Source organism: Talpa occidentalis, unplaced genomic scaffold (genome assembly GCF_014898055.3).
Source record: "Talpa occidentalis isolate TD23 unplaced genomic scaffold, MPIMG_talOcc4v2.1 talOcc4.7, whole genome shotgun sequence".
In the NCBI taxonomy this organism is placed as follows: Eukaryota; Metazoa; Chordata; class Mammalia; order Eulipotyphla; family Talpidae; genus Talpa; species Talpa occidentalis.
In genome coordinates, this window is record NW_023605083.1 from 6,185,399 (window position 1) to 6,211,017 (window position 25,619).

Consider the following 25,619-nt stretch of genomic DNA (forward strand, 5'->3'; position numbering starts at 1 on the left):
TCTAAATAAGACAGTCATAAACTAGATAAAATTGCCTGGAGAAATACTGAAAACCCTTTTAAATACACGCACCCTTTTAAATGGATAAATGCATGGAGCTTGTGAGACAGTCAGGAAAATCATGAGCCAGGAAGAAAGCAGAAATGGAAGTCTGAAAAGTCAACATTGATGGCTGGAGGTGCTGGTGGAGTCTATTCTGTTCTGACTGGATGGTACTCCTGCTTTACTGGCAGGTGTTTTGGAAATCATCTCTGGAGATAAGCATTGATGCTTCTTCCAGCTATAGGGGCATGCACTGGTGTCCAGACTGGATGAAAGTCAAGTTGGAACATCATGTGGGACCCATGAAGAGACATATCTTCAGGGGGAAGTTGAAGGGGAAAGAGAGAAAATATCTGCTCTGCATCAGCAGGAAGCAGGGAAAGTTGTCTTTCTTTGCCTTGTGTCCTGAGGTAAGGGTAAAGCATTTCCCCAGTGGGTCCATGCCCAAAATCTGAGCCTCCCATGGCTACACTGTTTGTGCGGTTCAAAAGTCCCCAAGCAGAATTTTTTATTTAAAAATGGACATGAGTAGAAGGAAATAAAGACACAAGTAAAAAACATTAAAAGTGGAAACTAAACACAAAGTGGAAAAATTAATTCAATTGGATCAATAATCACAATATGTTAACAGTTTTAAAAATCTAAATCTTCTAGTTAGAATAGATGGTAACACCAGATTCTATTTGTTAAAAAAATCAAGCTGTACGCTATTTAAGACACTAACCCAAGAAGAAAATTTGAAGTTAAAGTATGTGAAGAGATTCCCTGCTGGGCCTGTTAGCTGTGTTAACCGTCGGGTAAAATAGACTTTTAAAGCGTTGCTAGAAATAATGCAGTGGATTGTATTATTGCTTTCAATAATTTGCTGGCCCATGTGCTTCTGAGCAAAGCTTTAAGAATTAGGAAGAGCATGTCCCAGATGCGGTTACTCCTTCCTGGATCTTTGAATAAAGAAAACATAGAACGAAGCACGGATCACGCTACAAATGATCCACAAAGGGCTGTGACATGAGTGAAGAATTAGCCCTTTTTAATGTAAGTCCCTGAGGTTTTGAAGTTGGGTGTGATCATTGTGGTTCCCCTTGACTAATGCAACATGAAATGTGTGACTTCCAGGTGGGTGCTTTGAGAGCAAGTATATGATCCTGCTATCACACTGTTGCCGCAGCCGAACTGAGCAAAAGATGACTAACAAACTCTTTTATAATGAGAAAAAAAGGTTCCCTGCACCAGGAGTACATTCTCACTCCAGATTGCATCCACGAAGCCCTATAGCTTTAAGCGAGAGGAGAGAGAAAAAACTGGATAGAACTCAAAGAAGTTGACAAGTAGCAGAGATTGTACAACTGGCATAGCGCTGGCTGCAAATTTTTGTAGTCTTTCTCCTGGGTCATTAGTAGACTTGCCCTTGAACACAGAGATAGCCACATGGCTCTCTTTGAACTAGAAACTTTAAGAGCCAGTGCTCTTCCTTTTTCTCTGCCATGGAGTCTAGCAATGCTCCAGAGGTAACTGCCCCATCAAAGAGTGTCCTAGAGTGAAGGCAGTGTGAATGAAGGCCCCCAGCTGACCAGAGATAAAAATGCAGAGTAATGAAGAAAATGCTTCTGATGCTGTAAGCTACTAAGATTTGGGAGTAGGATGTTTGCTATTTCAGCATAACCTACATTATCATGATTACTAAAGATACAAATTTTTAAATTGAAGTACAGTTTGCATATAGAAAAATTCTCTGATTTCATGTAAATCTCTGTGATTTTTGATAAACACACTTATGTTACTGCCTCTAAGGAATAGTTACATTAGCTCCCAGAGTTCCCCAGTGCCCCTCTGCAACCAACCCCTCTTCCCTTGCAACCACTGATCTGTTTTCTGTTCCCATAGCTTGTCCTTGTCCAGAATGGAATTATATAGTGTGTGGACTTCGAGTCTGGCTTCCTCCACTTACCATAATGCATGTGTGACCAGCCCAGGCTGTGGACCAATAGTTTACTCCTCTTTATTACTGGGCTGTACTCAAGCATATGGCCATACCACAACTTATTTATCCCTTTCCCAGGGGAAAACATTTGAATTGTTCCCATCTGTTAGTAATTATGTAAAGTGACTATATATATGTAGATATATTTTAATTTTTTATTTCATTGGAGTGACTTCTGATAAGTGGGATTACTGGGTTGTGTCTTAAGCGTATGTTTAACTTTTTAAGAAACTCCCAAAGTGTTTTCTAAAGTGATTGTATTATTTTACATTGCCACATGCAATGTAGGAAAGTTCTACTGCTCCTTATCCATACTGACAGTTTTTAAAAGCCACTTGAATAGATATGTAGTGGTATCTTGTTGTGGTTTTATTTTACATTTTTCTACTGTTTAACGAAGTCGAACATCTTTTTATGCACATGTTTTCTATCTGATTCTTCTTTGGGAAAGTGTTTGGTCAAATCTGTCCTTTAAAAAAAATTAGATTGTCTCCTTTCTTATGCTTGAATTTTGAGGTTGTTGGAGTGTTGTGGATATAAGTTCTTACCAGATATTTGATTTGCAAATATTTTTTCCTACTCTGTGAAATTGCCTTTTAACTTTCTTAATAGTGTCTTTAGAAAAGAACTTTTTAATTTTGATACAGTTCAATTTATCATTTTATTTTGTGGATTGCGCTTTTGGAATCGTACCCGAGGAAATTTTGCACAAACCAAGATCAGAAAGATTTCCCCTGTGTTCTTTCTTTCCAAGGTTTAAGATTTAGGTCTAAGATCTATGTTCACTTAAATTTTGTATATTGTGCAAGGTATTATTGAGTTTAATGTGGTTAGTTTTTAAAGTTCCAGCACTATTTGTTGAAAAGACAGATAAAAAACAACACACCTTTCTCAGTAATTGACAGAATAAACATCAAACATGATCTTGATCTAACAGACATATATAGAACCCTGAAGAATGTACATCATGTGACCGATAATATGATAAACATGCCAAGTGTTTAGAATGTTTCTAAAACTGTGCTGGGACATAAAAAAGTTTAACACATTTCAAAGTAATGGCATCAAATCAACTATGTCTCTGATCTCAGTGGAACAAAGTAAGGAATTGATAACAAAAAATAAGTCAAAATATTCTGTATGGACATTAAAAACACTCATAAAAAGAATTAGGTTAAAAAAGAGGTCATAATGAAAATGTCTTATTATTTATGATTGAATGATCTGAAAATGCTACATTCCAAATTTGTGCTAACAGCAAAATGGATTTAAGAAGGAAATTTTTATCCTTTGATTCTTATAAAAGAAGATGTATAGGGCCTCCCCAGTGGCGCAGCGGTTGAGTGCTGGGCTGCAAAGCTGCCCACAGCTTCTGCAGTGCTGGTTCGATTCCCGGCTACTGGCGAGGGTCCCACATGGCGCGCAGACCTCTCCTGCTGCCCGCTGCTCCCCTCAGCAGTGTATTTTGTCAGTCTGCCTGTTCTGTTCCCCGCTCTGGCTCTGGTGAATTCTCTCACCCTCCCGGGCTTCTGACTGTACCCAGTGCTTGTATAAATAAATAAATAAATCTTTAAAAAGAAGATGTACAATGAATAGCAAATCGGTTAATTTAAAAAAACAAACAAACAAACCCAAAAACCATGAGAGGAAGGACTTAGAAAGATGATTGTATATTAATTAAACTGAAAGCAGAGAAACAATAAAGATGAATAAAGCCCAAAGTTAGTTTTTTTGAAAAGACTAATAAAACTGACAGAGCTCTAGAAAGATTGAAAAGACTATATACAAAAAGTTTGTCGTACACAGACTATCAAGACTATATATATATAATATATATATGAATATATAGGTATATATATGGATATAACCACATATAAAACTATGGAGAGAGAGAATAATGCTCTTATTTGTTAAGTCGCTGTTTGGGAGATTTTCTCTTACCTGTATCCAAATGTATTTCCAACGGCTAAAGCAATCATACATAACAGAAAATAAAAGATGATCTACAACTATGTCCACCTTCTAAAGAGGGTGAAATTTGCCAAAGGAAATAACCTCAGGAGGAACCTCAATGTTTTTTTTGACAATCAAAGGTCTTCCTGAGCTGAGTCTGAGAACAGGAGCTGCAGAAGCAAAGGCAGGTGAATGAAGACAATAATATTTTATTCTCTACTTTAAACTGCCTCGAAGGAGCTTCTCTCTGCAGGGTTGCGAGGTCTGGCCACATGCATTCTTTCAGGCAGGCCCATGGAGGGGGGGGCGTGAGGGTGACGGGGAGACAGCAGCCCCTAGGGAAGCACCTTTCATGATGATGTCAGAGGGGCTAAAGAGGGAGGCCCACCAGGATGCACATTTTGAGCATTTGCTGATGTGTTATTTGTTAGTGTTCTACTGGCCACCCGCACACAGAGAAACTACAGAGTCACAGGATAACAAGGTGTGGAAACAGGGTAGAGCGAAGCAATAAGTCAGTTGGCCAGAGTCTGCCATCTTACTCACAATTATTCAAATTCTTACCACATTCACCTACAATCCCAAGCCCTTCAAAGTCTCATCCAGGCTCAAACGCCTCATTAGGCTCAAAAGCCAGGGCCTCATGATCTCAACCTCTGGATTGCAAGATGTGTGATCTGCCTCCTCACCCCCACAACATTCAATGAGCAACAGGAATACGGTCACTGGAGCAAACGCTCCCTTCTGGAGAAGGGAGGAAGGGAGGCACAGAGCAGTCACTGCAGAGTAGCAATTCCGAGAACCCATTGGATAATTAGCAGGCAGAATGAGGGGTGCCCCAGAAACCCCAAACTTGCATACCGTGATGGGGTCTGGCCACCCAAATGCACAAAGACAAAGCATACTTAGTGGAAAAGAACTTTTATACAATTTGTGTGCAGAGGAGAAAGGATAATAGTTTCCTAATAAAACACCCAAGTCACCCACCCGCTCGTGGGTAAATGCCCAGCCAAACAGGGTTGGCCTGAAGAGGGATACTGAGGCCCCAAACTTGCCAAAAGTCTAAGGCAACTTCTGGTGGGGAACCACAGGAAAGGGGCAGGAGAGGCCAGGCCAGTCTGGGACGAAAGGAGCAAAATCAAAGTACAAATCAAGATAATGGCTGCATTGTCTGCCTCTCCACGTGTCTCTCACCCACATGCCCCACGCCTCCTCCCCACGTTTCCTCCGTATACCCCAAGTCCCTGATGCGAGTCCAAAATGGAGAAGCAAGTGGGTCCTTCTCCTCTATGCCCCCCTCCTGTGTCCTTCTCCAAGTGTTCTCTTGAGCCCACCTGCCTTCTGGGTTTCATAGCCTCACCGGCTGCTCAGCTCCTCCCCTCATTAGGTGGGGCAGGGAACGTAGTGCCTCCCCTTTTTATGGCGAAGTCTCTGTTACAAAATGCAGCCAGGTCTTCCAGTCCTGGGCTAAGGTGTGTTCCCTGATTAACCCTCTGAAGCTCCTGGGAGGGGCTCCCTAGTGCATTGTTCTCTAAGGTTCCTGGCTCTGTTGCTGGGAAATCCTTCCTTTTCCAACCGCTCCCTTGGTTAATTCTGAAGAGTATTTTAAATTGAATATCGAAGAATATATGCTTTGGGGTGTCTGATCTGCCTTCTCCATGTGGTACCTACCCACAGAAGGTCGGGGAAATCTCCGCCTCGTCTAAGCCAAGCTGCTAGCTCTTTTTCCCTTGTAGAAGCTCAAAAACATTTGAGTTTTCAATGTCTCTGATTCCGGGCAACCCCATGTGAGAAAAGCCAAGCTTACAATTCTTTTTGACATGTGCCTCTTCCTGTCCACCCAGTTAACTTACTGGTACTTTTTGAGGGGGGTGGCATTAGGATTTTGTGGGGACACACTCTTAATCTTACAAGGAGCCCTTCTGTCAGATGAAAAGATCCATGTCCTTAATTTGATGTTTGCCCCCAAACTGCATTTTGATTTAAGAAGGTTGTGCTGGTGGGAGAGGTTGGGCATGAGAGTTTTATTTTTCAGCCTTGCACATTCTGAACTTTATATTCTCCCTCATTATAGCTTGCCAAACCGGTCAGTTGTCTTTTCAAATGTATCTAGTAGCAAGTCATATTTGTTACATTTTGCCCCTAGATGTCTTTCCCCAGTTCTAAAGTTTCATTTGACAAATTTTCTGCTATTCATATGTTTGTATCTTCATTTCTTCACACACATATCTTATGAAATATTCTCACTGCAGACCCCACGCTGCCTGCTCTTCTCCCCTGTAACAGCCCCCACCTGCTTCTTCCAGTCTCCTGGATGCGCTTCCTTGTTTCCTTGTTACCGATTCATTGGTCCCAAACCCATTGCCCCTTGCGTGAGGTTTGGTGATGGCAGCTCCCTCTTCTTTTTTTTTTTTTTAAGATTTTTATTTATTTATTTATTTATACAAGCACTGGGTACAGTCAGAAGTGTGGGAGGGTGAGAGAATTCACCAGAGCCAGAGTGGGGAGCAGAGCAGGCAGAAGGACCGAAGACACTGCTGAGGGGAGCAGCGGGCGGCAGGAGAGGTCTGCGCGCCATGTGGGACCCTCCTCTGGTGGCCAGGGAGCCGCCGGGGATCGAACCAGCGCTGCAGAGGCTGTGGGCCGCTTCTCAACCAGCCACCGGGGAGGCCCCAGCTCCCTCTTCTTGCACCAATTAGTGCATCAGGCCATTTTGCAAAACAATTCCCTCCAAAACCCAGTGGCTTAAACTTGTTTATCCTCACTCATGTGTGTGCAGATCAGGCCAAGGTTGACAGATTTGAGCTGAGCTCAACTGGGCAGCTGAACCCCAAACCGAGGGTCTGTGCGGCTCACTCCTCATTGCAGGCTGGACCTAGGTCTGCCCATGTGTTTTCATTCTGGGGTCCAGGCCTAAGGGAAGTCACTCCCCAGGGGACACTCTTCCCAGGGAATACAGAGGTTCAAGAGATCCAGCCTCACTGTGGGAGCACATTTCATGCTTTTGCTTCGATCATTTCTGTGAATATCTCACTGGAAAGCAAGGTGTACGGCCAGAGTGCAGGTAAACGCGCCCCACTCCCACCCTGAGAGGGGAACTGCAAGGCCACGTGGGAAAGGCTACGGGAGGAGTGGAGGACTAGGCCAATAACTCAATACATCGTGTGACCCTGGATAATGGAATGAGAAGAATTTGGAGCAAGGGGGTGAAGAGGATGGACAGACAGGACGGAGAAGCCAGCGTGGTGGTGAGAGTCCAGGGAGCTTTGTGGTGTGGCCAGGGACAGAGCTCTGGTGTAGGAAGCATGAAAGTTCATGTAAGATAAGGGATATTTAATATGTGAATTTAAGGAGGTTTTTTTTTTTTTTTTTTTTTTTGGCTTGGATGCTTGTGATGTTAAATGCCTTCTGTCATCCTAGACTTTCAGTGAGGCTGTTAGATTCACAAAAGCCCTGCAGGGGTGGGGTGAGTGAGTGTGTGTGTGTGCATGTGTGTGTGTGTGTGTGTGTGTGTGTACATTAGAGGAAGGGTCAAATTCCTTTGGCGACAAGGAGGTACAGGGATGGAAATGAAACAAAATCAACATAAGCTGGAGCCTGACTCCAGGGTAAGTAGTGAGAGGGCTAGCTGGGCTACTTGGAGGCATCTTGGAAGCATTTGGAACTTGCAGTAGGAGAAGAGGTGGTGGCTTTAGCTGACCTTATTTGTATGTTGAAGGACCAGGAGTCAAGCTGAAATCTGGGGAGGATAACGTCCTTATCCAAGGAAAGTTAGACCCACACCCCTGCCATTCTGCCTGGGATTTTAATTCTTCCTGATCCGCATACTCACTGTCCCCAAAGAGTTCTGCCCTGAGCCATATCATGGGGAAGGGTCTGCTTTCCAGCTCCTTCCTTCCTCCCCAGCATGCCGCACCCTCCCTGTGGAACACCTGCTCTGCTTTCCTGGCACAGACACAGTGCCAGGCACCGCCCCAGCAGTGGTGGCCTGCCCTCACCCAGCCTGCTATCTCCGTCCTGCTCGTTTTCCAACAACGTTCCTTCATGAGTGCAGTGGGCAGAACAATAGCTCCCTAAACACCTCCTAATCCCGGAACCTGGGACTATGTTGCCTCACATAGAAAGAGGAACTTTGCAAATGAGATTAAGATTACACACCCAGAGATGGGGAGATGTTCCTGGATCCTCAGGGTGGCCCCAATTTAACCACAAATGCTTAAAAGCAAAATAACTTTCCTGCCAGGGTCTGAGAGATGAGACGGAAGAGGAGCGATATGAAGTGAGACATCAGGGGGACTCGATGTGCGGGCAGTGATTTGGAAAGTAGAGGAAAGACGCCACAAGCCAAGGAATGCGAGCGACTGCAAGCAGCCAGAAATAGTTCTCCACCAGCAGTCAACAAGGACGGTCAGTCCTACGACCTGCCATGAATTGGATTCTTCCAACGAGACCCTAAGAACAAGGAAGTGAATCCTTCCCTCCGTCCCGTACCCCCTCTCCAGGAGGTGACTATAGAACTGTCAAATAATAAATTTGTGTTGTTTAAGCTGCAAAATGTGTGATAATTCTTTATGGCAGCCACAGGAAACCAATGCAATTAGCTAAAGTTTATCGAGAGTCTGCATATTCCAGGCCCCATGCAGATTACGGGATTCAGTGGTGAGTGAACAGGAGACGCGGGTGCTTGAGCTCTCAATAAACACAGGTCTTCCCTTGCAGGTCTGGGCCTCGGTGACAGACCTTCACACCGACACTTTGAGCACTGACCTGTAGGGGGCGCTGTGCCCAGCACTTCACTTGTATTTTCCTTTTTAATTTTCATGACAGATGCACCAGTGGGCGCTGCTATTATATTCACACTGCCAGCCAAGAAATCCCCGGCCCTGGCAGAAGCACAAGCCAGATTTTATCATCTGGGAGAGGTGGCCCTGAAAGTTCCTCTCCTAGGTGCCTAGGGCAAGAGTGTTGGGCGACCCTGCCATTGGTCTGCAGGGGCTAGCTGCCTTTTGCTGGCTCCTCACAAGGCTCAAGGTCTGACCACGGATGCTCAAGGTCTGACTACCGTAGCCTGCTGTCCCTCAGGAACCCTCCCCTGTGCCCTTTTTGGTCCCATAGGCAGCCATGTCTGCAGGTGGATCACTGGAAACTGTTGGAAGTGCACCCCCTTTTGGAGGATGTGCGGACATGTTGGCCAGCTGCCCTCAGAGAAGTGGGGTGTCTTGCCCAGACTCACTCATCTGTGAAGGGAGCATGGGAACCTGGCCATCCCAACCCTCTCCCTTCACATAGTGACTTTTCTCTTCCAAGTTCATGGCCATTGTGTCCACCGTCTTGGCGGCCATGAAGGTGTCCCACAGACGGGGCACCTTAAACAGGAGTGGATTTTCTCAGTCCTGGAGCCTGGAAGTGCAAGGGCAGTGAATGCGCTGGCCTGGTTTCTCCTGAGGCCCCTCCCCTTGCCTTACTGACCTCACCTTCCCTTCGGTCCTCACCTGGCCTTTCCTCCTGGATTGTGCCACCCACCCAATTCCACACTGTCTCTGTGGGCCCTAATCTGGATCAGACGGGATTAGGACCTGCCCTAAGGGCCTTCTATTAAACCAATCACCTCTTTAAAACTGTATTTCCAAATACATGCTGAGGCACTGGGGATGAAGGCCTCAACATGGGAATCTGGGGGGACATGACTCAGTCCATGAAGCCAGTGATCCTGGTAGCACTAGCACCACCCCTGAGACACACAGGTCTGTAGAGTAGAAGGCTGGGGCCTCCAACACACCCCACCCTCACCATGGTGCAGACCTGGCCCCCGAGGCCTGAAGAGGGACTGGCCAGGAAGGAACAGAACTGAGACCGACCCAACCCTCTGAACCCCCAAAGCTTTCCAGCACCCACCCCTCCCCATGAACATTAAGCTGATGTTCCTGGGGGAACTTCACCACCGACTCCATTCTCACCCTGTGGTCTGAGGAAGCTCAACTGCAGGGATGGACCTTGATTCACATTCACTCAAGTCTGCCCACCCACTCCATCACCCACCATGCCGGCGGTGGCACCCCAGGGCTTACAGGGGAAGTTACCAGAAAAGACCCTCTTTTGTTGGACAGCAAGGGGGGCTGAGGAGTTGAGACCAATATTGACATTTCACTGCTGTAAGAGGCTGGTCTGGGTTGTAGGGCTTGTATGAAGGGGCTGAAAATGAACTTGACCGCAAGGAAGGCATAAAAGAGCCAGAATCCCTGACCTGGCTCAGGTAACCTGACACATTCTCTCTCTGTTGTCAGTTTGAGACTTTGTTTTTGTTTTTCCTTTTTTACAATCAAGGGAGTCTTAACCAACACACAGTCAGCCAGGCAGTGCTGGGTGTGTGTGTGTGGCTGGGGTGTCCTTCGCCACCCCTTCCCCTTGGGGTTCTGGCTCTTGCAATATGTCTGCACATGTTTCCATAGTTCAAAGTTGCATGAGGCAGAAATGGAGCGTGGCTGACTTTAGCCAAAAAGGAATTCACTAAAAGGAAATCGGTAGCTTACATAATCTCTGGGAGGGCTGGAAAATCCGGCTGGGGATAGGCAGCTTCACCCACAATCAGGTCACAGAACTGGAGTGGCCGGGTGCTGCCATGGCGGCCACCACCACAGCCACGTCAACCCACCCCCGAGTCATGTGGCTGCCCCTGCTGCCTCAGAAGCCCACCCTGCTCTAACTGCTGCCACTGCCTCGAGTCACTGGTGATGGGGTCCTGAGGAGCTGAGCCTGGTCCTGAGCCTGCTTCCTAGCTGCAGGGCAAGCTGGGAAGGCCGCTAATTGGGCTTCTACCGTTGGAGGTGGGTTCTGTTCTTGCAAGGCTCACACCATGGGGAGGTCCTCAAACTCAGGATGGGGGTCCATGTTGGGCAGCCAAATGTTAAACCAAGTGTTCAAGATAAGGCTTAAGGAATGGAGCGCATACAGGGACAACGACTTCAGTTGTACTGAGGGCAAATCTGAACTGGAGATTGCAGAGGGGTGAAAAATGGGGCCTTCAACTCTTCCCTCCTGGACTTCCCCTCACAGTGGCAGGGGAGCTGTTCCACCATGTGGCCCCCACCCCCACCCCCAGGACAGGACTGCTCTGCCTTGCTAGCTACCCCAGGCAGCAGGAGCAGAAACAGGGCTGGGCTGCCCTTGAGGGCAGGTGAGGGGGGAGGCCAGTGTCTGAGCTGTGATCTGCCCCCACCTCACCACACACAGGAGATTGGGATCGGGGCTTAGTCTAGCTAATGTCATTTTCCTTTTGGGGAATGGGTGGGAATCTCCTTCAACAAATGGAAATAAAGCCAAAAGACTGAGAATGTGTGGGATGGGAGGGGGCAGCAGGGACAACTTCCCGATGTCACTGATGCCAAGTCGGATACCCTCAGGGACCGAAAGTTGATGCCAGGAAGGAATGACCAGGTACTTGCACGCGGATGTTTGAGAATACATGCTCTTAAAGGCTGCTCGATGGTGTATACACTCAATTTCCTTGACCATCTCGTCCTTGTTTTTGAAACTTTTGATGGATATGGCATCTTCTACTTCCCAGGTCCTCTCTTTGCCTCCCCACCCCCAACTCTGTGTCCTGGAAGGCTGGCCTTTATGGACTCCTTTGTCTTCTGGCCTCCTGCTGAGGTGACCCAGGTGAGCCCCAGAGATCAGAAGGAGGGAGAGAGGGGCCTGGAGCATCCTTTTTTCCCAGGCTCTGCTCAGGTGGGCTGGCTGCAGCCCTGGACCCAGCCTCAGCTCCAGTGGCTATGCTTTCTCTGCAGGCCCCCTCCAGGCATCCTTTCAGAACTTGGGTGCTAACAGCTCTCCAGTGTTGGCAGCACCAGGCACTGACTCATTCCCTGCTGCTTTTCTTAAACCTGTCCATACCTTTGTAAATACTTCCACTCCAGACTCTCCCAGCTGGCACCCTGAGCGATAGATGTGAAATTGGGGACTGTTCCTCTACCAAGAGAAAAACAACAGCTCACAAACACCAACAGTGCACCAACCAACAGCATTTGAGCAACTCACCAATTTCTGAACAAGAAGGAGACAATAGGGGATGGTAGGGATTGTGGCAAACTGGAAAACATGCAATCTCTCAAACTCCAGCCTTTTGTTGCTATGATAACAGTCCAGGCTGCCAGTTCTTCCCATTTTTCAAAAGTAGCAAAATATCCCCATTTTTAAATGAGATCTGATTTTTAAATGTTGTCTTGACCTTTTAGAAATCATGATGTGAGCTAGGTGAACAGTCAGTTGGCTGACCTTGGTCTTTGGATTATCGGTGTTCAGACTCAGCTCATAATAATGTGCCAAACCCTACCCCTACGTGGTAAGGAGAGCCTGTGGGGACCACGGCCTGGGCAGGCCGGGACCGCGGGGGTGGGGAAGTGGTTTGGCCACCCGGCCATACCACCTCCTCCATAAAGGCTCAGTGGCTGAGCCCAGCATGTCACCTCTCCACACTGTCTGGAGCCCGCAGCCTTGCTGCGCCTGCCTGGTCCATCATGTCTAATATGGGTGTCAGCAGAAAGTAAATTAAATCCGCTAGGCTGTAATTTGCAAACGAAACATTTTGTGGCAGTAACTAAACAGAGCATTATGTTTTAATCGGGTTTTTAAAATGTTGTTTTAAAAATCATTTTATTGTGCAGAAGCTGGTATCCTAAGAGCTATAATTCCTTAACTAACAGTATGCTAATGCAACACCCTCCAGTCTAGATGTTCTCAGCAGCCCAGGCATTTGTCTTGGTGCTCTTAAACCTATATATTTCCAGAGTGGAAATGCTATGCTGCCTGCAGTTCCCTCAAATGGGGAACCCCAGCAGCAGCAGCTCTGGGGGCACTGTTTTCCCCCCTGGCTTTCAGAGAGAAACAAAATGATTCGCCTTTCCTTCATATTCTCTCTCTCTCTTTCTCTCAATCTGTCATCTAACTACTAACAAATGCTTGTACACTGCTACCTACACAGTGTGCAAATATTAACAGAGTGAATTCTCCTACTCACCTCTTAGAGGAAGTACTATTGCCATCTCTATTTTTCTAGATGTCAAATTGACACTCCAAGAGGTAACTAGTGGAGGTCACACAGCTGGTAAGTCATGCAGACGGGAGCCTGGCTGCTAGACCCACACTCTGAACCACCCCGCTCGACCACTTCTCTCTGCCTGAAGCCGTGCTCATTCATCTCTGCAAACTCTCCCGCCTCTTCTCTCTCATCCCCTAGAGACTCATTTATGCCTTTGTTTGAGGAATTGAGTGCTGCATGCTAGGCCTTCTGCTTTGATGCTGGGGCCCCACATCGAGTTGACCCTTGCCAAGTGGGGCTCCCATCTAGAATGAGACAGAGCTCAGCAGCCAGGTACCATCATCCCTTCAGCTAAGGGAAGTGTGACCTGCCCAGCCACAGCCTAGTCACGTCTTTGCTGGAATTAGAATTGTTCCAGTAGCTTTTTTGCCATCTGTGGAGCTGTGACTGCGAATGGAGACTGTGCCCTGGCGGGGGATTGGCTGGGACTACATTTCCCAGAATGCTGATCCCTGTGCACTCAGGACAGGCTTGGCTTCCATAGAACTTTGTGGGTGGTTAGGAAAGTGGAGATAAGTAGCAGCTCTGATTCCTCGGGCCTGTGTTGGCTCACACACATAGACCAGGGGCAACAGACTTAGAAATAACTGCCTACCCAGTTCCCATGGTCTGAGGTCAAATTCCAATGTGAAATCCCTTTTATTTTTTTATTTTTTTTATTTTTTTTAAAGATTTATTTATTTATTTATACAAGCACTGGGTACAGTCAGAAGCGCGGGAGGGTGAGAGAATTCACCAGAGCCAGAGCGGGAGGAGAGCAGGCAGAAGGACCGAAGGACACTGCTGAGGGGAGCAGCGGGTGGCAGGAGAGGCCTGCGCGCCATGCGGGACCCTCCTCCGGTGGCCGGGTAGCAGCCGGGGATCGAACCGGCGCTGCAGAGGGTGCGGGCAGCTTCGCAACCCAGCGCTCAAACGCTGCGCCACCAGGGGAGGCCCTGAAATCCCTTTTAAAAATCACTCCTAGGGGGCCTCCCTGGTGGCGCAAGGGGTTAAGATGCAACCTATGAATTTATTCGCTGCCACTGCAGTATGAGTTCGATCCCTGGCCAGGGAGAAACCCACATGGCGCAGCAGACCTCTCCTGTCTCACCCCCTGCTCCCCTCAGCAGGGGAGCGTATTTCAGTATTTCTGTAGCTCTGCCTGTGTATTTCAGTTGATCTGCTTGTTCTGTTCCCCACTTTATCTCTGGTGATTCCTCTTACCCCCACACCTCTGGCCTGTACCCCAGTTCTTTTTAAAAAATATTTATTTATACAAGTACGGGGGTACAGGTCAGAGGTGCGGGAGGGTGGGAGAATTCACCAGAGAGAGCAGGAACAGAAGACACTGCTGAGGGGAGCAGCGGGCGAGGCAGGAGAGGGCTGCTGTGCCATGTAGGTTTCTCCCTGGCCAGCTGGGACTCGAACTCACGCTGCAGAGACTGCGGACAGCTTCCAAGGGCGGTGCTCAACCTGCTGCGCCACCGGGGAGACCCTGTGCCCCAGTTCTTGTAGGCATAAATAAATAAATCTTTAAAAAAATTAAAATCACTCCTAGGGTCTCTGATTTCTGAGCAAAGGACTAACAAGACAAAGGGCTGGCAGGCATTGAATCATGAAAAGACTTAGGATCATGGAGCCCCCACCCCCACGCCCCCAGGCAAGAGCAGCCAGGAGCTGCCCTGGGAAACAAGACTACTGTTTCTCCTTTAGGAGGGGGTGGCGGCCTCTCGTCTTGGACATCACCCACTTTCTCTCTGGACCCCAGCCATCACAGAAGGGATGAGTGTGCTTCCTGGGCCCGCCTCCTTTCCTTCCACCTGGCTCCCTCCTCTTGGCCACATAACTCCGTGTCCTTGTACCAGAGGTGGAGAGGGGTCCCCACCGCAACTGGTCCTGGTTGTGTGATGGGTGGATGTGCGTGGCCTCAGACCTCCAACCCGGCAACCTAAAGCACAGCATCGCAGACAAGCCCAGACAACCCAGGTGAGCCCAGCCTCGCTCAGCCAAACTCAGCACAGGTGGTGGATGTGCCTGTGAAAACCAACAAACTATCATGCTTCAAGCCAGGGGACTTCAGGAAGTCACTATGAAGGAGCAGCGACAAACTGGAACAAGATAAAGTGCCACAGCGGGGCTGCTAGCTCCTCCTGCATCGTAGGCATGGGCATCCCTGACCGGTTTTGAGACCACAGAACCACAAATGAGCTTAATGCTCAGGGCTCAGCCGTGCCTTAACCCCTAAACAGTCCTTCACACAAAATTGTTTCTTCTATCAACAGTCAGAACTACAAACTTGTACTGTGAGTTCAGGTGGGTGGGGGCACACAAGCAGCATCATTTCCATGATAAAATAAGGTGATAGCTGGGGCCTCCCTGGTGGCACAAGGATTTAAGACACAACCTATGAAGCTGTTTGCAGCCTCTGCAGCACAAGTTCGATCCCTGGCCAGGGAGCTACCCACATGGTGCAGCAGACCTCTCCCGACTCGCCCGCTGCTCCCCTCAGCAGTGTGTATCAGGAGATCTGCCTGTTCTGTTCCCCACTCTGTCTCTGGTGAATCCTCTCACCCCCATACCTCTGGCCTGTGCCCCAGCTCTTGTATGTATAGATAAATAAATCTTAAAAAAAAAAAATTCCACCTGGCCAAAATGGGCTGGGTGTGGGACCTCTTCTCAATCTTCCTTCCAGCCCTGCCTCACGCACAGCATAGATGTTTGGGGGTGAGCTTGCCACCGCTCCTCAGCTCTAGGAATAGGCTCCGGTTTGATATGCCTGTAGATTTCAATCCTGTCTGTACATTAAAGTCACTCTTCAAATATCCCAGCCTGAGCCTTAGCTCCAGACACGCAAATCCCTGAGTGGAGGACCTGGTCTAACCCACCCAGGAAGGCATCTTGGCCACAACTACCTGGCTATGGAGATGAGGCCTAAAGCAATAATGCCATGGCATTCTTCAGGCCACAGCTGTTGGTATAGAAATAGGCAAAGACTCACCGTACACCAATGAGACATGGGGAAATTGCCTAGATTTGTAGGGAAATACTATTCCTAATCTCCTGAGGAAGTCACAGCTGGTCCTTTTTCCGGGCTGGGTTGGTGCAACTGTAAAGGCTGGAGCTGCTGTAGCCACTTTATCACCACGAGGAAAGCAGTCTCGGGAGGTTTTGACAACTCAAAAGAAGAAGGGAAAGAAATTTCCCTTGACAATGATGACATCATTGACCTCTGAGAAAAACAAACCTCAAAGCTCACTCACCCTATCTCTGGACTTTTCAGGAATTGAAGTCAATTTGAGTTGGCTTTTGCATATGGCAAGCAGCTGAGTTTTTGTATTAAAGGCAATAGGAGTCATCAAAGTTCTTGAGGTGAGGGTGGAAGTTGATTTGATTCACTTCTTAGGATCACATTGGCTATTTCTGACTAGATTGTAGAGGCAAGTGGGGGCGGCGGTGGGGGGAGTGCTGAGATGCCTGGCAGGGGATCCAGACTGAAGCTTTGCAGCCAGGAGGTGAGAGCAGCTTGGACTGAGATCACAATGACTCTGGGCCAAAGAAGGGGGGCATGCTTTAGGTCTTGCAAAAAAAATTTATTGTGGGGGCGAGAGTGGGGGTGCAATCTGACGCTCTCTCAGGTGGGGTGTGCTCATCTGTAAATGGGCACGCAGCCTGCCAACAGCACCGGCAAAGAAGGAATGTCAATGGTGTAGGCCAGTGCTCAGCATCATTACCATTATCCTCTCCTGGCTGTCATTCTGGGTGGGAACCCCAGAGATCCAGGTCTGAATCCCTTCACCAAATGACAGTGAACAGCTCACAAACTAAAATTGTGTTTTCAAGGCGTTTCCTCAAGTCCAGACCCCAAATTGGGTCTCCTGCTGGCCTCCGGGACAGCTGCAGTTCAGCACACCGCCAGCAGATGGCGCCGGAAGCTAAGGGAAGGCGCCCCCGCCCTCTGGCCCGCCCTCCAGGGCTGCTGAGCATCTTCCCGCGCTCCCTTTCCAGAGCCAGCTCCAGCTCCAGCTCCGGGGCTGCCATTGCAGCAGGGGTGAGGGGCCTGGGGTCCAGCCCTTGGGAGGCTCCTGGGAACGCAGGTCCATTTTGGGGAAATAAAAGGAAAACCTGGGTCCCTGCTAGGAACCCTGAATGAGCCTCCACCCTGGAGACTGCCTGCCCTCCCAGGAATCACTTATGAATCGGGTGGCAGGGGTCCCGAGTGAGAGAAGGTTTTCCTCAGAAGAGCCACTTCATCTGTGAACAAGGGAGCAATGAAACCTCTTAGAGCAGCCTCACGACCTCTCTGTCCATCCTGTGTAAAATATGAAATAGGAGTTTTAATTACCAAGCTTGGAAAGCAGCCGACATGTTTAATATTTAATGTCTCCAATGCTTGTGCCCCAGGCGAGCCGGCTCTGACAGAATCAGGGTTTCCCTTGGGTTGTCTCTGAATGTGCTTGGAGGATGGCCAGGCTGCTGCCCCCCCACACCTGGGAGCCTCCTGTAGCCCGGCCCTGGCCCAGGCCTGCCCTGGGCCTCCCACTCCCTGAGGGACTCCTGCCAAGGTGGCCTGGTGGGGCCTGTTCCCCACTGACTCCAGGACCTGGAGCCCCGAGGAGGCATCTAGAGCTGGACTCAAACCAAGATGCTAGGAAAGGATGGGAGTAGCCGGAGAGGATGGAAACCAAATAGAGGGACCAGACAGACGGACCTGCATTCGACTTTTGACTTTCCTGTGCGTGACTCAGTCTCTCTGGGAGGCACTTTTATAATAAGGGAAGTAGAGAAGGCATTTCCTATGTTACTGGCAAAGGACAGCCATGTGTGAGGCTTAGCATGTGCCTGGACCCCTGCCAAGCATGTCCCAGTGCTGTGTCTTTGTTATCCACAATGGCCCTGTGAGGTAGCAAGGCTGGGACCTGCACCCTGGATTCTGACTCCAGAGCGTACCCCTTGGAAAGCTTATTTGTGAAAGCACTTCCCAAATTTGGAGAAATGGGAGCTGAAGGTGACACTCCCACTCAGGCTGTTTGTCACACCCCCTGTTGGCCCCTCATGCCTCCCAGACAGCCAAGAACATTGCTAAAGGGGGCTCAGGACAGCAGCCCAAACAAAACCACCTACAGGACTGTGTTCTCTGAGTTTCTGCACGCGGAGAGCGGTGGTGAGCATGCCCGCTGCACTCCATGGTCTGGCTAGCACACGGGAGGGGCGGAACAACTTGTGGGCCATCTTGGGCTTGCCCTGCACCTTGGCTTGACTCTTGGCTCATGCGGCACCCCTTGTCTAGCTGCCTGTGGTCACCTCCCCAACAAAGCACAGGGCATGGATGGTAGTGAGTGACAGGGCATGGTGACACCCCCAGAGCACATGGCCAAACGAAGGCAGCCTCATCGAGTCCTTCGGCAGCACATTTGGGCACACAGTCAGGGTCAAAAAGGTGAGGGGGGTGCGACGAGGTGCTCCATTTCATAACCATCAGATGGAGGTGGGTCGGTGAAGGCATGGGGACGAGGATGTGCCTGCAGGGGTGGGGCCGTGGTGGAAACATCCAGCTGTTCCACAGCTGGGTGTGCTCTCCACAGCATCTCGGACAGGGAGACAGAGAGAGGTGCCTGGGAATGTTCCTCGAAGCCTTTCCTGGGAATTGTTAAGAGAAGGAAACCACCAAAATGCCTGAAGGACAAGCTAAGTCTCAGGCGGCCCACGCAGACGATGAACACCACGCAGCTTCAATGGGGTGAATGGGCATGACGTGTGGCACCGTGGGCAGATCGTAAAAATGTCCTGCCAAGTGCGATGCCCGTCGATGCCCTTCTAGACGCTGCCATGTATGTTTTCATGACTCACACCGACAACAGAAGAAGGTTTGCTCGTGGGGAGAGCGAGTGGGTTGGAGAAGGAGGATGAGACAGAAGCAAAACAGACAGACGTAACACAACCCATATGTGGCCCAGAATGATTGCAAGCCCTTGAATTCGGTGTCTCCTTAGTCCAAAGTAAAAAACAAAACAAAACAAAACAGAGAATGAAAAAAAAGGAGGGGGAAGGGTTTCCATAAGTTTTTCACAAGACCCAGAAATTGTTTTTTGGGGGGGATTTTCCAAACCAGGCCAGTAAGTATGTCATCCAACCTCAGGACAGAATCATGTGGAACACCTATGGGTGCTGACCCACACGTGCTCAGCGGGGAGGATGTCCCCCACACTCCGGGAATGAGAATTTACTCTGAAGGATGCCGAGATGTCGCGTTGTGCCCTCCAAAGCTCAGTCCGACTCAACCGTATCTTATTCCTCAGTATTCAATGTCTCTCGCCAGGAAGAATGAAATGAAACTTAATTTTTTTTCTCCTCAGGGGACGACTAATGAAAAAATGTTGAGAAACCCAGTGGTAGGCTGTGATGGTATATCTCAATAAAGCTGCCTTAAAATTATGATACAAAGAACTCATACAACTCCATAAAAAGAAAACAAGTAACCCAATCAAAAGAGCTGTGTCTCCAAGAAGACATACAGAGGCCAAGAGGCACATGAAGAAAAGCCCATCATCACTTATCATCGGGGAATGCAAATCAAAATCACAATGAGATCCCACCTCACACCAGTGAGAATGGCCCGTAGGACAAAAACCAGAAAACACAAGTGCTGGTGAAGCTGTGGAGAGAAGGGAACCCTCTGACACTGTTGGTGGGAAGGTGGCCTGGCCCCGCCCCTGAGGGAAGCAGCGTGGAGATTTCTCAAAAGATTAAAAGTGGATCTGCCATATGACCCAGCAATTCCATTCCTGGGTATCTACCCAAAGGGCATCAAAACACTAATTTGAAGGGAAACCTTAACACCTATGTTCATTGCATCACTGTTTACAATCGCCAGACTATGGAAAGAACCCAAGTGCCCAAATAAACATAGATGAGTTGGATCAGGAAGATGTGGTATATACACACGATGGAATACTACTCAGCCATCAAAAAAGATAAGCTCTTGCCATTCGCAGCAGCATGGATGGAACTGGAGAGGGGTGATGCTAAGTGAAATAAATCAGAAGGCGAAAGATAGATACTGAACGGTGTCACTTAAAAAAGGGAACAAAGAGAGTCATATTAACAACAAGAGGCTGTGGGGGTGGGGGAGAGAGAGTGGCAAGAACAAAGCAGGGAGGGAGCACAATGGATGATGGGGATGGACTGTGGGGGCTTTGGTGGTGGGTGGGGTGTGGCCACATAGACATGTGGGAGGGGAGAGAGGAAAGGGTAGGGACCTCTGGCTTCTAATCCTTCTGTCTGAGAATCCTGGGCATAGTCCAGGTTCATGGAGGGATCCCGTGTCCAGTTTTTCCAAGTGAAGCTGGAAATGTCTATGACTGTCAGTGAGGTCTAGATGGAAACCTCTTTTGGGGGATCCAGGCTCCCCTGCAAACTTCTTTTTTTAAAAAAAGATTTATTTATTTATGCATACAAGAGCTGGGGTACAGGCCAGAGGTGTGGGGGGTGAGAAAATTCACCAGAGACAGAGTGGGGAACAGAACAGGCAGAAGGACTGAAATACACAGGCAGATCTACAGAAATACTGAAATACGCTCCCCTGCTGAGGGGAGCAGCAGGTGAGACAGGAGAGGTCTGCTGCGTCATGTGGGTAACTCCCTGGCTGGGGATCGAACCCATGCTGCAGTGGCTGGGGACAGCTTCATGGGTTGCATCTTATCCCCTTGCGCCACCAGGGAGGTCTTCCCCTGCACTTCCAGTAAAACTCTTCCCTTCTCTATCCAGGGGTGAGCTCCTGAACCCCAGCCATATCTGGTGTGCAGAGACAGACATCTGGTCTGGAGAAAGCCAGCTCCACAGCTTGAGGTTGGAAGTGAAGGGGTTGCAGGAGGAGGGGAGGCTAATGTTGGACGGTGCTTGGCAGGACCCCCCTGGAGCTGTTGCTGACAATCCCAGGTCCTGCCTGTCTGAGAGCTGCTTGTTCACGGTTTACCTGAATCCTGTAAGAGACGCTAACTTTGCAGCAATGAAAGCCTTGACAAAGCACCCAGATACATGAATTTTGCTCCCATCCCCCACCGTGCCCCCCCCCTTAAACCCTATTGTTTTTTTTTTTTTTTTGCTGAATTTGCTATCAGTATATTCATTAGTTTTGTTTTAGGAGGGTGAGTCCCCCCCATCACTTTGGAGGGTGAGTCCCCCCCATCAGTTTTACGCCCCAAATCTCTTCATCATCCAGTGCTACCCATCTCCTACACAAACTATAGGATCAATATCTCAAGACACAAAATTCCTGTGGCCATTTTATTGAAATCACATCAGACTGAAAGATTACTTGTGGGAAGACTGACAGCTTTACAATTATAGTCCGAGAACAGGATCTATTTCTCCACCGATTCAAGTCTTTTTTAAATGTCCTTCATTCAGCTTAGCCTGTGTCTTTGGCTCATATTTTGCTAAGCATATCATCTTGTTCCTGATGCTTTTTATCTTGTTACTGCTGGTGTGGGGGGCAGACGTGGTGCGTTAGCCGCTTTCTTCAGCGGCCTGCAGTCTTTGTAGTTTATTCTCTTTACTTCTCAGTGAGCAAACATCATCTGCAAGTAATTTTACTGATCATTGTTCCACTGTTCTCAGTTTCATTGCTTTATGCTCTTTATTCTTTTTTTCTCTCTGCTTGTTTTGAGTTTTGTTTGGTCTTTTTCTGCTTTCTCCTGATGGAAGTGCATTTATTCCATTTGATACTTTTTTCCCCTAATATAAGCATTTAATGCTACGAATTTCCCCCTTGGCAATGTTTTAGCTGAATCCCACACATTTTTTTATTGTGATAAAAACCACATAAGATGAAATCTACCATGTTAACAAGCTTTTAAGTGTACAGTACAGTGTTATTAACCCATGTATACATTGTTGTACAGCAGAGCTCTAGAACTTTTTCATGTTCTGTCATTGAAGCTCTCTATTCATTTCCCTTGCCCACAACCTGCCCCTGGCTGCCACCACCCTCCCACAGATTTTATGTTCTATTTTCATTTTCACTAAATATTTCATTAACTAATGAATAAATAGATTGCATATTAACCAAATATTTACATAAAATATTTTCAATATTAGTTTAATTATGTTATGGTCAGGGAACATTGGAGGATGCCAATTTTTAAAAAATTGTTAAGTTTTATCTGTGACCCAAAATATGGTTTATCTTGGAGAATGTTCCATGTACACTGGAAAGAAGGTATATTCTGTTCTTTTTGCATGGAGCATTCTATAAATGTCAGGTCACAACGCTTGATAGTGATATTCAGCTCTTTTACATCCTTGCTAAATTTTTGGCTTATTTTTTCTATTGCTTACTGAGAAAGGAATGTTTAATTTATTAATTATAATGGTGGATTGCTCTAGTTCTCATTTTAGTTCTATTGGTTTTTGCTTCATGTATCTTGAAGCTTTGTTGTGTGTGTGCCTACACACTTAGGATTTTTATATCTGCCTGGTGAACTAACCTTTTTATTATTATGTACTGGCCCTCTTTGTCCTGGCGATAGGCTTTATTCGGAAGTCTACTTTGATACTAATATATCTACTGCAGCTGTCTTTTGACAGCTATGGGAGATAAATATTCTTTACGCCATTTCACAGAGGAGGAAACTGGAGCTTAGGAAGATTAAGTAAATCATCTATACCTATATATTTTGGAAGGGGGAAAAAACAAGGTTTGAAGTGACAGAGTCGAACACTAGACTTTGTCTAGTGCTTTGTCAAGGCTTTCAGTGTTTACATCCATAATTTTTCTTTTTTCTTTATTTTTAAAGATTTATTTATTTACTTATACAAGCACTGGGTACAGTCAGAGGCACGGGAGGGTGAGAGAATTCACCAGAGCCAGAGCGGAGAGTAGAGCAGGCAGACTGACGAAGTACACTGCTGAGGGGAGCAGCGGGCGGCAGGAGAGGTCTGCGCGCCATGTAGGACTCTCGCCCGCGGCCAGGGATTGAACCGGTGCTGCAGAGACTGCGGGCAGCTTCACAACCCAGCGCTCAACCGCTGTGCCACCGGGGAGGCCCTTCATGCATAATTTTTCTATCCTTTCACTTTTTTTTTAAAGATTTGTTTATTTATAAAAGAACCGGGGTACAGGCCAGGTGTGCGGGAGGGTGAGAGGATTCACCAGAGACAGAGCAGGGAACAGAACAGGCAGACTAGCTGAAATACACTGCTGAGGGGAGCAGCGGGGAGACAGGAGAGGTCTGCCGTGCCATTTGGGTATCTCCCCAGCCTGACAGCATTGAATCCACACTGCAGAGGCTGCAGACAGCTTCACTCAACAGCCTGCGCCACCAGGGAGGCCCTATCCTTTTATTTTTAACCTATCTATATAATTAAGTTTCCTGTAGACAGCACATAGGTGTGCCTCTGTGTGTGTGTGTGTGCGTGTGTGTGTTTAATCCAATCTGACAACACCGTGTTTTCATTGCTGTGTTTAGACAGACCTGGCAACTAAGATGGGGTTTTTCTTAGGGTTTTAGAACAGACTCCACTGGGCCTGAGCCTCCCTCAGAGTAATGCAGAGAGAAAAAATAAGGACTAAGTGTCCTTAGTCCACTTTAAGTCACAGGGCCCTTTTCCCGGCTCATCTGACAAGAGGTAGGTTTTACTCGGGATCCCAGGGGTTTCTGCCTCCTCTCCCCACAGTGCAGTTTTACAAGTGATTGATTCTTGGTGTAGAACAAAAGAGAGAAAATAGACACCCCACACTCCCTAACTCATGGAGGCCTCTTGCCCTTATTCTCTGCAGGAAAATGGTTTCTGTTGGGCCTTCGCTGCCTGTACTGGCTACATTGCCCCATTCTGGGTCCACTCACCCCTCCTGTAGGGTGGATGATAAAACAGGAACAAAATTCACCCCATAAGGGTCTTCAAGCTTTGTCCCCCAACCCCCTGACCAGTCCTCAGCCTTTTCGTACAGACCTTTTTTGTATAGACCTTTCTGTCATAAGGAGTAGAGAGACTGGCTATAACCACCCTTTATGGAGATTTTTCAAATTGAGCCAGTGTGTGACATAGTCAAGTTTAACTCATACTTTGAAATTGTTCTTTAAAATGACCATGCCAATGCATAGTCCACCAGCATGGCCAAACACATTCTTGCTTTCCCCTAGCCCCTTAGGGACAACTAGCATCCAATTAAAACATATTTCCCAGTTTCTTGGGGGGAAAAGCCTCTTCTTGATTTGATTTCATGTTCCATGTTGGCTACTGAGGTTTGAGCTTCTTTTTATATATTTTTGGCTATTTATATATCCTCATTTGTAAACTGTCCTTCTATCTTTTACCCATCTTTCTATTTGGTCATTTGTCTTTTTATTGATCTGTAGAAATTGTAGCTTCTACTGTTTACGATTTATTGAGGTTTACTTTGAGACTCATTACTTAATCAATTTGTTTTTATGTTCTGTGAGCATTTGGAATGAAAGGTATTCCCTGTTCAAATTCTATCTGGATATGGCTAAACAATCTTGTAAATGTTGTTATTTAAATTGTCTTTATGGTTTTAAAAATATTTGCTCTGTTAAGTTCTGAGACAGGTGTTTTAAAATTTCCTAATCTGGCTGTAGTTTTGTAAAACTATACACTTCAGTTTTTGTATTATATATTCTTTTTGGTGTATTTGCCCATATGTCTGATCCGGATGTGTGATTAATTTATTATTCAGTAATAAAAAATAGAAACTCTAGTGTTCGACTCTGTCATTTCAAACCTTGTTTTTTCCCCCTTCCAAAATATATAGGTATAGATGATTTACTTAATCTTCCTAAGCTCCAGGTTCCTCCTCTGTGAAATGGGGTAAAGAATATTTACCTCCCATAACTGTGAGATTAAATAGAAATATCCATGTGCTTGTTCAATAAATGACCATTATTATATTTTCTTGATGTTTGTACATTTCATCAGTTAAAAAATAACTCAGGGCCTCCCCGGTGGCGTAGTGGTTGAGCGCTGGGTTGCGAAGCTGCCCGCGGCCTCTGCAGCACAGGTTCGATCCCCAGCTGCTCCCTGGCCACCGGAGGAGGGTCCCACATGGCGCGCAGACCTCTCCTGCCGCCCGCTGCTCCCCTCAGCAGTGTACTTCGGTCCTTCTGCCTGCTCTGCTCCCCGCTCTGGCTCTGGTGAATTCGCTCACCCTCCTGTGCTTCTGACTGTACCTAGTGCTTGTATAAATAAATAAATAAATCTTTAAAAAAAATATCTCAGATCCATTTAATGCTTTCTCCCCTAAATTACAACTTAAAAAATCTGAGCACTACCACCCTCTCTTTCTTCTATTTGAATCTTGCTGAAATATAGTTACCTATTTTAAATCTTTTATAATTATGTAACTGTAGATGGCTCTCTTGGAAAGTACAATTGAGGTAGACAGTTTCCAAAGAGATGGTGACAGGCGCTCCCCTCAAATTCTTTCCATCTCCATAGGCTCCTGTTCCACCTGCCAGGAGGTGAGTTCTTGTTTCCCTCTAGTTGAATGGACGACCTCATGCTTTGATTAGTAGAAAGCAGAGGAAGTGAAGTACGGATATTCCAGAGTTA